Here is a 14,548-nt window from a genome sequence, read left to right on the forward strand (position 1 = left end):
GATCGGTCTGGTTGGTCCCTTATTTTATGTAGCACTAAGAAAGTTAACGGAATAGGTGTTACATGGTTACAATCATCCGGGTTTAAATTGCGTTTAAACTGATTTTGACACAGTATTTACACTGAAGCTTGGAGCAGGTGGCTTTGGTAAGAGGCATGACATTTCCCGACCAGGTCCTGAGTGCTGCCAGTCACACCACACTTTGTATTTCAAAAGGCAGGCCTACATTTGATGCAGGAACTATTCGACCAGTACATGCCACACTGGGGAGAGAGGTGTTGTAGTAATGGAACATATGTGAAAGAATGTGTTTTTGAACCCATTTAAGAGAGACTTTGAAATCTGACAATTCTGACATGTTTACATGTAGAGTAAATGCCAGGATGGGGTTTTCTGACAGCTGCTTCTGTTCCTTTAAAAGCAAAAACAAAGTCTGTACTGTGCAAACCTCACAGGGACTGCTTTCAGCTGGTTTTTGTCACCACAGCAAAAGGCCAAAAGACCAGCTGTTTGCAGGCAACCTTCTAGCAGTCTTCTAGCTGGCAGCCCAGATAGCTGATCACTTAAACCGTTGCAAAAACCATTTTAACCCAATTTTCTAATTTAAGTTGGATTTTCCAGGATGAGTAGATTCAACTTGACCAGTCGGCTCCGAAGTTCCAGATGATTTTCATGAATTGACAACTTCTGAGTCCCAGACCGCACATCAGGGTTCAGACCGGATGAGAGCCGGGACACTCTGCTGCTCCAGTTTGTTCTCTAGCGATTGGGAGTGACTCATTTTGTCAGATATAACGGAGCTCATTTCAGACTGAGGCAGCGTTAATGAGGCGCTATTCTGATGTGGAAATCCTGCTGGCAAGGTGAAGACACTGATACAGTCTCCGCTGTCATCCTCAGATGCGGCGGCTTTCCTTATTGGACACCGGCAGTTTATCTCTTAGTCGCCACACGAGCCTTCTTAAAAAGGAAGGAGACGGCAATTACGCAGACTTGTGACCCGATTAAATCCATTCAAAACTCCAGTCAGCAAAACAAAGTGTTTTGGTTTGAGTTTATGCCTCATGTGATAGCCTGTCATCACTCAAAGAATTAACATCTGCTTCTGACACACCTTGGAGACGCTTTGTAACATCGGTATAAAGGAAATGGAGCTAGAAAGTTGTGTTGTTAAAATCCTGAAGCAATATGTGCAGGTTTGCTACTGTAATTAGAATCATAATGTGTTACCAATCCTAAAAAATTATAATGGAAATAAATAATAGGAATTTAATAAAATAATAATAAAAATAAAATACATATCTAATGTCTATAAAGTATATCTAATACTGTATAATATATTTAATCGACTTCTTTTGCTTTAGGAGAGTTAAAGGAAATAAACTAAAATAAAAATACTAGATTTTTTTTTTTTTTTACTTAATGTATGCATAAATTAGCAATGTTGCCTTACCAACAGGGGCGGATCTAGAAAAATATTGATGGGGTGGCGAGAAGGGGGCAGGAATTTTTGAGGGGTGGCAACATATGGCAGACGTATATGTATTGAATTTACTCACAGTTATCACAGTTTGATGATAAATATATGTGCACACTACAAAAGGACACAGGCTATAATTTACAAACTTAATCTCATGCAATCAATGTCTTGCATTTGAAACAGTTATAACAAACATCACAAACATATAAGGAATAAGTGACCATACCCCATAAGCACCACCACACTGACTAATGCATACAGTATGCATCAACATGTAATTAAGAGCATTATAAAAGGTTCAGTGTTATCAATATGTCAATTTATTATAAGAAACACAAGATTTTAACAGCCAATGACATTTCCAGCTGGGGAGACTGATTTTCTACTGTTTAGTGTTAGTCATCATCTAACTCAACCAGTCAAGACTACATTTAGCCTTAGATGTTATATGAATATGGTCCCTGAAGCATAGGTTTTATTAGCTGACAATCATAATAAATAAATAAACATTATAGGCACACATACAAATGTACTTTTAGAAATTGTTTTTGAGAAATATGGTGTTATTGTTTTGGCAAGCTTAAATTAAAACTTCTATTAAAATTTGTTTGATATTCCTTTAAAATAATGTTTTTTTTTTTTTTAAGTATATTTTACTAAGCAATTTCTTACATAATTTCTTTGAGTTAGACCAAACTTTTATTTTGGTGGGTTGTAACCAGAGTTTCTGTGTTTTTTGATTAACTGTTATTATTAGCTAATAGGAAGTATAGCATATCAAGTATGGTAATACTTGAATTATAGCATACTCTACTGTGCAATAGTATTATATTTCTGTTTGAATTTCTTCAAGTTATACCGAAATTTTATTTTGACAGGTTGTCATCAAGACATTGCCCTTTCTGTCAGTCTGTGTATACGATACGAATGAATGACGATAGTTTTATCAAATGAAATGTTGAAATCCTCTCATAGTGCACATGTGTAGCATACATCATGCATCAATATAATGAAGAGCTGAAAACCCCACGCGTGCTTCAGTGTGTGTGTGTGTAGTAGAGCACAAATTCTCAGAGACGTGTATAACAACACTTTAAGGATTCCCATAAGCAGGATTTATTGTTGTGCCCCCCTTCCTCAAATATGATGATGGAAAAAAAAACTACTATAGGGGTGAAAAAATGACTTTAATCAAATAAAAAACTAAATGAATAAATTGTATTATTTACAAATCACAATTGTAGCTCTCCACATTTACCTGTGGCTATAACTTTATTATGACTAATTTATTTTATATTCTCAAGCATTCAGAAATCATGCAAAAGGAAATTAAGCAGTTTTGATATGATAAATCCATGGTTTATTTTTGTAAGGGTTGTGATATGCACGTTATTAGTTTGGGGATCGCAAATCATTTGAATCAGTTCGGGAGTTCGGAGCGGATTCGCGAATCATTTGAGTCAGTTTGGGGATCGCGAATCATTTGAATCAGTTCGGGAGTTCGTAGCGAGATCGCGAATCATTTGAGTCAGTTATGGGGATCGCGAATCATTTGAGTCAGTTTTGGAGTTCGGAGCGGGTTCGTGAATCGTTTGAATCAGTTCGAGAGCTCGGAGCGGCTTCGCGGATCATTTGAATCCATTCGAGAGTTCGGAGCGGGTTCGCGAATCATTTGAGTCAGTTCGAGATTCCGAAGCGGGATCGCGAATCATTTGAATCAGTTCGGGAGTTCGTAGTGGGATCACGAATCATTTGACTCAGTTCGGGAGTTCCTAGCAGGTTCGCGAATCATTTGAGTCAGTTCGGGAGTCCGAAGCGGGATCGCGAATCATTTGAATCAGTTCGGGAGTTCCTAGCAGGTTCGCGAATCATTTGAGTCAGTTCGGGAGTCCGAAGCGGGATCGCGAATCATTTGAATCAGTTCGGGAGTTCGTAGTGGGATCACGAATCATTTGAATCAGTTCGGGAGTTCCTAGCAGGTTCGCGAATCATTTGAGTCAGTTCGGGTGTACAATGCGGGTTCGCGAATCATTTGAGTCAGATTGGGGATCACAAATGATTTGAATCAGTTCGGAGCAGGATCACGAATCACGAAAGATTCGCGCTTGTAAATTTTCAAATTGGCCATAACCTTTAATTCGTTGCTGCCAACTGGGGTGGCAGTAGGGGTGGCAAGGCTTTCTTTTAGGGTGGCATTTGCCTATGCCACCCAGGTAGATCTGCCCCAAGGAACTAGACTAAAGGACTAAGATTTGCAAAACTGAAATTAAAAGACGAAAATCTATATAGATATTAAAAAAACTAATAAAATCGACGAAAGCAATAACAAAAATTACTGAAATAAAAAAAACCTCAAAAAAAAAAGTTTAATAAAAACTATAATACAAAATAATATGTAAATGGTGTTAAAAAACTGTTTAGGATCAATATTACATATTTATTTTATACACCAAACATTTATACCGGTAACTGCAGATAATAAAACAGATAAAAGAACATTCCAAGGATTATTCCGGCCTGTGAAGGTTGAAAAATCTAATACAATATTTCCCCAAAGACTTTATTTTATATTGCATGGCTGTCACATTATCGCAAGCAGAACTGTTTAATACATCCTCAATTTAAACCAGCAGCTCTTACGATTTAAGTAAGATCAGTAATAAAATTATTGTGCTACGGATATTAACTTAAGCCCTGAGTTAATATCTACAACATTTATTTCAGTGTGTCCTAAGTAATTGGATTGCATGTACACCATCTTGCACTTAACGGAACGAGCATCTATTAATCAAAGCTTAATTGCGCACATTTCCCAGATAAATGGTGCTGCTTCACGTCCAGTCATGTTCAAATGAGTCGATCCGGGCATATTCATTTCTTATCTAGCAAAACTCATTTGAGTCGCATAACGGCGATAAATAATAGAGGTAGAAGTTTATGTAATGGGATATTCTCCGTTAAGAAAGGGCTTTTAAAGCAGCGCTGAAGTGATCTCTGAGGAATTGCTATCATGTTACTTCTAAATGACTCCAATAGCAGGTAGAACAAGGCAAGGAAATGCGACTCAATTTCTTACTGACTTCCACTGAAATTGAATAACTTCAGCATGCTGAACTATGGACATAAACTGCGACTAGCTGTAAATACCCGTGTAAATGGAGCTTTAAATATTAAATGAGTGCTTATGTTGACTGTATGTTAGTGCCTGTGATCAGCTCAGTTTTTGAGTGCTAACGAGTGAAAGTGTTGTCGGACAGGCTCCTTTTAGCTCTGACGAATGACGTGGTAAATGTAAACATTACCGGAGTAAATATTTGCCTTTGCAATGATTTGGAATATTTATAAAAAAAATAATAATAATAATAATAATGAGTCGAAGATACGAGTATCTGCAAAAACTAACAAGGATTTTAGGTTAAAATTCATATTTAATATCAAACTTATTAATTGTATTTTAAAGTTTATGTAAGCTTGGGACAAACCAAATACTACAAAATATTCTAATATTATTCATATGAATCTTGAAAATATTTGTTATCTTGAAAAATAATGGATTTTTAATGTAGCCTATAAAGATGATTTTTAATAAAAAAAATGTAAATATTTTATTGTATAATTTAATAAATTGTAATATATATAACATTTATATTTGATATAAATATGTATCTTTTATGCATATGTAAATATATTTATAAATATTTACATTTACATAAAACAAATTTACAAACCACCATGAAGTTCTGAAATAGTTTCAAATAATTGCATAGTATTTCAATGCATATAAAATATAAATGTTATACAAATATCACATTTCCAATCTCATATTATAAATTCTGTCTATCAAATCAGATAAATCGGATAAATATGGAACGTGTCAAACATTTGAGTTCATTCAACTAATTATTTTCCTACAAAAACAAGTTAAAAGTGAAGTATGTAATATTGTTCCACTAGCATAATCAAACTTAATTGCCCAAAAAAAATTGTTTTCATTGCGTCTGACAAGTCAGGAAGATCAAACAAACCGCTAAAGTCTGTATGCTTTTCAAAGAAGTCAACCTTTTTGAATGGCAAAAAGCAGTTTAACACCTTTGAAAAATGATACACTTCACCATTTCTTCCTCTGGCTCTCAGCATTAGGATGGATTTGGGATTTGATGAATCGTGTTTGTGCCTCACACTCTGCCACTTCTCCTCTTCAAAGACATCCTCTGGGATCGGATCGATCATCACCAGGTCAGACTCTTCCATGAAGAGACGGTGAAAAGACCACACAGATGATGTTTCTAGAGCTCAGATGAGACGCCACACACACACCAAGCGAGCTCTTCCTGTAACCAGGGAGAAATTAACAGCATCTATCTCCTGAGATGAATGGGCTCAGAGCCACAGTGGGGACAATATTTTCAGTCCTTGGCCGCTACAGGCCTGACGCAGCTGAATTTATAGGTCTTAAAGCTGCACATCAGAGCAGATGAAATGTTAAATCTGTCAGATGGACGAAGGGTGGAGGGGTTGGGGTCAGTCCCAAGCTGCTCTGATGGGTCTTTTGGTCGTGGCAGGTATAAATGTCTGCAAGAAAAACCCTGTTAGGCATATAGAACACTTTTTGCCAACGTATTATACACTGCTTATCAAACATTTGAAATAATTATTTTTAATGTTTATGAAAGAGGTCTCTTTTGCTCATCCAGGCAGCATTTAATTGATCAAAAATAGAGTTTAAAACAGCATTTTTTTTTTAAATATTATAAGCTGTTTTCAATTTTATTATTATATATATATATATATATATATATATATAATTTTTTTTTTTTTTTTTTACGTAATTTATTTCTGTGATGGCAAAGTTCTATATTAGTGTCACATGATTCTTTAGAAATCATTCTATTGTGGTGATTTGGTGCTCGGTTATTATCAATTACTATTGGTGTGCAATTATTAATAATGGTTCTTATTATTATCAGTGTTGAAAATGTGTTTTTACCTATCTTTTTGTACCTGAATACCTTTTATGGAAACCCTGATACAATTTTCTTGACTCTTTGATGAATAGAAAGTTCAAAAAGAAGTGTTTTTTTTACTGTCACTTTGATCAATTGAATGCATCCTTACTCAAATAAAAATTATTATTTTTTTAATCTTACTTAACCCAAACCTCTAAATGTGTCAAGGTTTCAAAAAAATTAAGTATCACAAGTGATTTCAGCATTTATAATAATAACAAATATTTATTGAGCAGCAAATCAGTTACCTTCAACATCAAATCACATCAGTTACCAAATGAAAAGGTTTCAGTAAAGATTAAAAAGGAGAATTAATATTTTACTGTCCGCCTTCTAAACGTTCCAGACAGAGGAGAAAACAGAACACGGATAACCAACTCCCCAGTCCTCTCACTACATATCACTTTAATGCATGAAGAAATGTTACCATGTCAACAGCAACAAGATAAGTGTGACTCCACATTTAGGATGAATAAATCTGAAGGTGGGACGTCTTGTTGCCAGAGGACAAGGACAAAGACATCTCTGTCCTACAGCACTGATTGAATAGTAAAGCAGGTCAATGCCAGAGATACCAGACGCACAGACACCTGTGTGTGGATTAAAATTGTTAACAGAAATTATATTTAAAATATATCCAAATAGAAAATACTTTTTAAATTGTAATAATATGACTCCTGACTCGTTTAAAAAAATAAAGAAATAAACTCTTACCTACATCAAACTTTTGAAAGCTAGTGTATATATAACTAGAAAGGTTAAAGACTCAAGTATCAATATTTGCCCACTGTTACAGAATAGAAATATCTATTTTAAAAACTGTGTCAGGACTCGGTCAACTTTCATTCTATTGACCAAGTTGGAAGAGCACATAATTTCCCAAAATGCTCTATTGATGACAGTGTTATTTGGACATGTTTTGCTGCTGTCACACCTACAGTAAAGTGTAGGAAAACTTGAAAGTTTTCTTTCAGACTAAGACACTTTCATACCTTCCTGTGGTTGATATTCCCCAGACATTCTCTGTGCCTGTAGTTTTATTCTGTTGGGATCTTCTGTCATAGGTGCACATCTGAGTAACAGATGACAGATCAAATGTCATGGAAATGACACCGGGAGGAATTTCAACCGACACTTAAAAAAAAACTTTTCAATAACTCATTGATAAATCATTTAGGAAACATCATCCGCAAATAAATTGTGATTTACACATATTTTAACATTCACAATTTTGCTATCATCAACTCATCTTAATCATCAATTATCGCAAATGTACTGAACAGTACTCTACTGTACAGTTGCTGCAATGCAGGCCAAGAGCAGGAATCTCCAGCTCTGACAGCATGTCACAGAAATGCTTCACCGCCTCACTTGATTTATTAGAGTAACACAAAAGCACATGCTCTGAAAGCTGAAGAAAACTCAATAATGCCCTTATGTCCCTAAAGTAATGACTCAGATCAATGAAAACTGCTGTGCTGCTTTGCTTACTGAATTTAACACGGCACAAGTGGAAGGCTTTCTCTTATCATCTCCTTAATGGAGGAGTTTTCATTAGCTCATTCTAAACAGCAAAAAGCTCATTTAATCACATTAAGTAAGTGGTTTTTGTTTTGGAATAACACGATAAAACAACCCTACTACCTGATAGACATCCCAGAAATAGGAGTCATTTTGCAAATGTAAGTTTGCTGACATGCCACAGAGTTGTGAGCTTGTGAATTATGCAAATATACAGTACAGTACAGTACAACAAGCCATTCAATTCATAGAATAAAACACTGAATCAGTCAAACTGACTGGCAAATCTTGCAGAAGAGTTACTTACTAAAATGTATTTTAACTTTACGAAACATTTTGGAAACAACAGAAACCACACATTACTTTAGGTGGCCTTATAATGACGTTAAGATTAAATGTATACACAGATATTCATCTTAGATATATTTCATTATATACAGTGAAAAACGACTACGTTGTCACTAGATGCTTTTTTGATATACCTCCAGACAATTATTACTGATAAATCCTTATCTGATGATGGAGATTAACGTATACCGACCTGAGAATCATTTTCCTTGTCAGTATTTCAGTAATTATGTCATATGTTTCTTATCACCTGTTTAGAAACAGATCTAGCAATGCAAGATTCATAAATGTATCACTCTTTTTATCTGATTGATCAAACAGGATTGCTAGAAGGTCTGCATTTGTTTGCAATTCAGTTTTATTTATTTGGACAATTCACTTACAACCCTGAATCATTTGCAATGGTTTCTGAAATAATAATGGTATACTTTATGAAAAAGAAAACAAAAATGATAGGCATGTGTATATATATTTTTTTAAATGCCCATTTTCCAAACATCAAGTACTCATGGTGGCAGTTTGTTTGAACTTGTTGATAATGAGAGACTCTTCTGCACATAATACCAAACATCTGAACACATCCCTGCTGGAGAATCAAGAACAACTCAAACAAAAATCTATTTCATAATTTTTTTCTGTGCAAGTCCCACAATATAGTTCAGTTTCAAACTATTTATTTTTAATTTATTCTCAAAGTGTTTGTTTGTTTATTAAGAATTTTAATTAATTATTATTATTATTACTACATGATGTGAACGATTTAAATATGCTAGGTATGCTACCCCTATGCTAAATTACTATAATACCATATGTTTGTATGGTATTATTATACACAAACAACAAAGTTTCATAGATAAAAGTTTGTTTATACAATAACAATATTTATAGTACGTGAGTTTTTAGCCTAGATTAGAAAACAATACAAAATTACGAAATATTTTCACAATATCTCACACACTTGACTGCAAATGACACTTTTAAAAAAGAACTATAAATGAATAAGGTCTACACATAGAAAGTAGCAAATATATAAGGTTAGCGGTTTACAACTAACGTGACCTTCTTTACAAATAGATGTCTGTTAGAATAGTTTATAGGAAGTGCAGTGTTTTTTCCTGTAGGCTTTTGGGCTGAATCTAAACGGGTCCACCACTTCAATACTAAAAGTCTTGCAACGAAACATCTGTCCTGCAGGAGGAGCTGTGTGACATCTGATCGCTTGTACATCTAACCATATAAATTCACGTTATGTTTCACTAGCAGAAGGGCATTCAGGACCAGTGGAGATGTTGAAGCAATTGAGGCACTATAAGAGAATATTTAGTGTGACAGCTGAAATAAAGGTCATTATAAAGGTCAGTTCCAACACTGCGAGGGTACATGCATGAGTGTGAGTGAATTCAACGCATTCACGCCACAGGATACTGACCCCATTCTATGTCCTGTATATACATCCAGTTCAGAGTTTAATTATATATACAGCGCTGGTAGTCATTCTAAGGGCAATGCTTCTGTTGCAGATGTATGTAAATTATTATTTTATGCATCCTTGCTTTCACCACAGGTTACCATCAGAGTCCAGCATCCATATTGAACAGATTTTAAACTTCAGCCTGTGAGCAACCTCAGTTTGTATGCTTTTTAGATGAAGTAGGCCATGCTAAACTGGAAAAAAATATTGTACATGTTCAAGACTCTTCTCTGCAGGAACCCTGAGGAAAATAAAACAATGACGACATAGAGAGACAGGGAATGTATGGCTTCACGCTGTTACTCAGACAGCTGGTGTACTGTCATGTGATCCCAAGCGCGGCTCTCTGGCTGTCATTCGCAGCTATCACTGTACAATACCACTGGCAAATACTACAGAAGGACAATTTCTCAGTGTGTCAGTCATCACGATCTGTTCAAACATGTCTCCGGTGCAGCCAAACCTACAGTGATGCCAGAAGAGGCATGTCTGTTCAAACTGAGAGAGCACATGTGATCACTGCATTTTAAAGGACCAGTTTGCCCAAAATGAAAATTTGCTGAAAATGTACTCACCCTCAGGCCATCCAAATGTATTCATCCTGAGGCCATCTGAGATTAGGATGAGTTTGTCATAACAGATTTGGCGTTACAATTTAGCGTTACTTCACTTGCTCACCAATGGATTCTATACAGTGAATGGGTGCCGTCAGAATGACATCTTGTTCATTAATGGACTTGAGTAATGTGGATTACTTGTGGATTATTGTGATGTTTTTATCAGCTGTTTGGACTTTCATTCTGACGGCACCCATTCACTGCAGAGGATCCACTGGTGAGCAAGTGATGTAATGCTACATTTCTCCAAATCTTCTCTGATAAAGAGATAAACTTATCTACATCTTGGATGGGCTGATGGTGAGTACATTTATTAGAACATACATTTTATATTCATTTATAAAAACTATTCCTTTAAATGCAACTAAAATGCATGATAATTAAATAAATAACACTACTACCTTAATATAATTTATGAATATCACTTGAGTGATTGTTTACGTTGAAAATACCTAAATAAATGCCTAAAATCTAGCAGTTAGTTTTGTCTAAAATGCAGAGGTGTCAAGTAACGAAGTACAAATACTTCGTTACTGTACTTAAGTAGAAATTTGGGGTATCTATACTTTACTTGAGTGATTATTTTTCAGCCGACTTTTTACTTCTACTCCTTACATTTTCAGGCAAGTATCTGTACTTTCTACTCCTTACATTTTAAAAATAGCTTCGTTACTGCTATTTCATTTCGGCTTGTTTTCATTCCGGCTTGTCATCATTCAAAAAAAAAAAAAAAAAAACCTATCCAGATAAATCGCGCCATCCGGAAGCAGTGAATTTGATTGTGGTTGGATGAGAAGTATAAACATATACCATTCCGACACCCTATTGGTCTTTACGCGATCCATCGCACCTGCACGTGACACAAATCACATCACAGTCCAGCCAGGACATAGACAGTTTTGGGTTCGTTTATCAAAAAATATATATCTTAAAAGTAGGGTTGGGTATAGAACCGGTATCCGATCGCCTCAGAGTCAGTCCGCTTAAATTTCACATGAAACCAGCGTCAGACCGGTCTCCTCCCGTCTTTGAGCGCGCTCTTCAATCCGCAGACCGCGAACGGAGCAGCGCATGCGCACTTAAACGAACAGAGGACACAAGGTATGTGTTTATTTTATACATACACTACTGTGCAAAAGTCTTAGACACTTTAGTATTTTCACTTAATGGTGTTCGGACAGTTATTTATATATTATGCTGTAGTATGTCAGTATAAAATATCAGTTTACATTTCCAAACATTAATTTTCCCGTTGTCAGACTGCTTGTGCATTCAAAATCGCACTAGATTATTATTAAAATTAATGACCAACTGATATTTCCTACTGACACACTACAGCAAAAGATATAAATAACTGGCTTAAAACCCTTTTTGGGGAGAAAATACTAATTTTTCCATAAGACTTTTGCACAGTACTGTATTTTAAAAACGACATTGTTGCTACTTTATAAAGAATGACCATACAGTAATTCACAGAACTGATTTAAGACAGTGACAGACAGCACTCATGTTAACTAAATATCAGAGTGAGTGACAGAGATACAGTAGAAAAACTATGTGTGCTTTTGTATTAAATAATGACCCAGATTGTGAAATACATTTATTAGCCTTAGATTAAGGGAAGCACAACTTGCACAACAAGCTATGGATTTATTTAAAATATTTGTAATGTTCTTTAAAGTTATCCATAGTTTTTTTGTGTTTCTTTTTTTTAAAGTATCGGTTCAGGCACCGTTTAGGAGCCGGTACCATTTTAAAAGTATTGAAAAGGCACTGGACCCTATTTAAAAGTTATTATTTCTCACTGGCTCATTTACCAAATGAGTGCTTTTTCTTCGTCCTCCACAAATTAAGCTACTGTAGGTAGTTCGGTAGCGAGACGTTTTAATAAATTAGCGTTTTCGATTGACGATGCGATTGACAATGTTGTGATAAGTAGGCTATACCAACTTTGTAACTCGTTCCCCCCCGAACACTGGACATAGCAGATGTATGTACCGAATACAAGAAGCTATCAATCAAGAAAGTATCAGGATTATGATTTCTTTTTCAGTTTTAGTTTTTGATCAATCACTTGGATTAATCATTCATTTTGACAGCACTATAATGTTTATTGTAAATAGACAACCATACAAGTGTAATTGTTACTAAGCCTGCACCAATGTTCTTGTCCATTGCCCTCGCAGATTCCTGCAGCTAATCATGGATGTACATTTACATTCCATTAAAAGTTATTGATGACAAGCCTCTGAAGTTTGACTTTTTGCACCATAACAATACTTATTGGCAACTAGTCATCATATCTCTAGTCCTTTAATGTATTTGCATTGTACTAAAGTGCGTTCATTTTAAATGGGCATATATGCGGCTGAGGAAGACCTGAAGGTCGAAACGTTACTTGATTAAATTCCTCTGGAGCAGTAGTTTTCAGTGTTTAGACTTCACTTCTTTATTTGTCTATATCATTTAGTTGTCTTGCACCTGTGTCCTAATTGGATGTTTGGGATGTGCACACCATTTTTGTATTTTTATATATGCGGCTGAAACAGGAAGCCTAGTGCATCCCAAATTTTTCAACATGAACATTTTAATATAACATTATAGTCATTATGGACTATGGCCTTTAGAAAAATGTTTTTTGAGGCGGTGGGGTAGTACACAATAGGCCCCTGTGGTGCGGCCTAAGCTTTTGTTCTTAATGACATTTTTTCCCCTTACATTACTTTTACTTTTATACTTTAAGTAGTTTTTTAAACCAGTACTTTTACACTTTTACTTGAGTAAAAAGCTTGAGTTGATACTTCAACTTCTACAAAAGTCTTTTTAAACCCTAGTATCTATACTTCTACTTGAGTAATGAATGCCAGTACTTTTGACACCACTGCTAAAATGTACATCTATTATTTCAGGTTTTGTTTGTTTGTTTTGAAAATAAATTAATTTATAGTAAAACATACAATATTTTTGTTACATTACATTCAAAACATTTCAGAATGGAGAAAATATACTGATCAGTTTCAAGAACTACAATTATTACTTTTTTCATATCAATATTTGTCATCTTAAGTCAAGAAAATGTTTTTGTTTTGTTTTTTGATTAAAAAAAAAAATCATTATTTACGTTTTTAGAGTGCAATATCTCAATTTACATACAGACAAAAATAATAATAATAATAATAAAAAATTCAATGGAGTTTGGGTATCACACGGTGGCTATTTTTGGTATAATGCCTAAAGAAATTTCATAAAAAAGTTTTTTTATCTTTTTATTTTTTGTATCAACTTCAAATTTGGAACATAACATATCTATATATTTAGCAATTTTGGATTAAAACATTCTGTTAAATATTTTTTTATATGAAATTTAAAAAATGTAGTACTGTTCATTTTCTTTACAGTAAATTTAAACATTTTTAACTTTTGCATGCTTTCGTTTTTAGAAATGATTCTACTTCTGCAATTAGTTCATCTTTAAAAAAATTATAAAAAAAAAAGACCAACCTTAGGTCTGTGTTCCAAAGGGTTTATAACTATAACTTTTAAGTTTGGATAGTTCACTTTCATATCTATGTTCAACAATGGGGGGGGTTGATTTAATTTAATAACAATGCAGAAGTGATGTTTATGGCAGATTTTTATGAAATATGTGTCTACTTAATAATGGTTCACATGATACACACATACTAAGTAAATTTATTCAGATTTATATTAACATTTATGCATTGGCAGACAAATATTTGTCAATCATGTTAAAAAGTTTGTGTTACTTGGGAAAGAAACCCATGACCTTGACATTGTAGACCTCTGCTCTACCACAGGACACATTATTCTTTTATCTGCAGGATGCTCTCAGAACCAACCGAAGCAGGAGACACTCACAGTAAATGGATAAGGGAGGTCCGAGACTGCAGCCCTGCATTAGATTCATTACAGTAATTAAATGAAAGCAGGCAGATATGGATGATAAATGGCAGTTATTGACGGGACTGTCAGGTATGGCATCGATGTCATATATTTTTAAACAGCGGCGTTGAGGCCTGTTTCCCGAGGCAGCCGTGAGCTCAGCCTCCTGCAGCTGTTTCTGTCTGGTCTAATTAAACTCTGG

The sequence above is a fragment of the Carassius gibelio genome, chromosome A16 (genome assembly GCF_023724105.1).
Source record: "Carassius gibelio isolate Cgi1373 ecotype wild population from Czech Republic chromosome A16, carGib1.2-hapl.c, whole genome shotgun sequence".
Lineage (NCBI taxonomy): Eukaryota > Metazoa > Chordata > Actinopteri > Cypriniformes > Cyprinidae > Carassius > Carassius gibelio.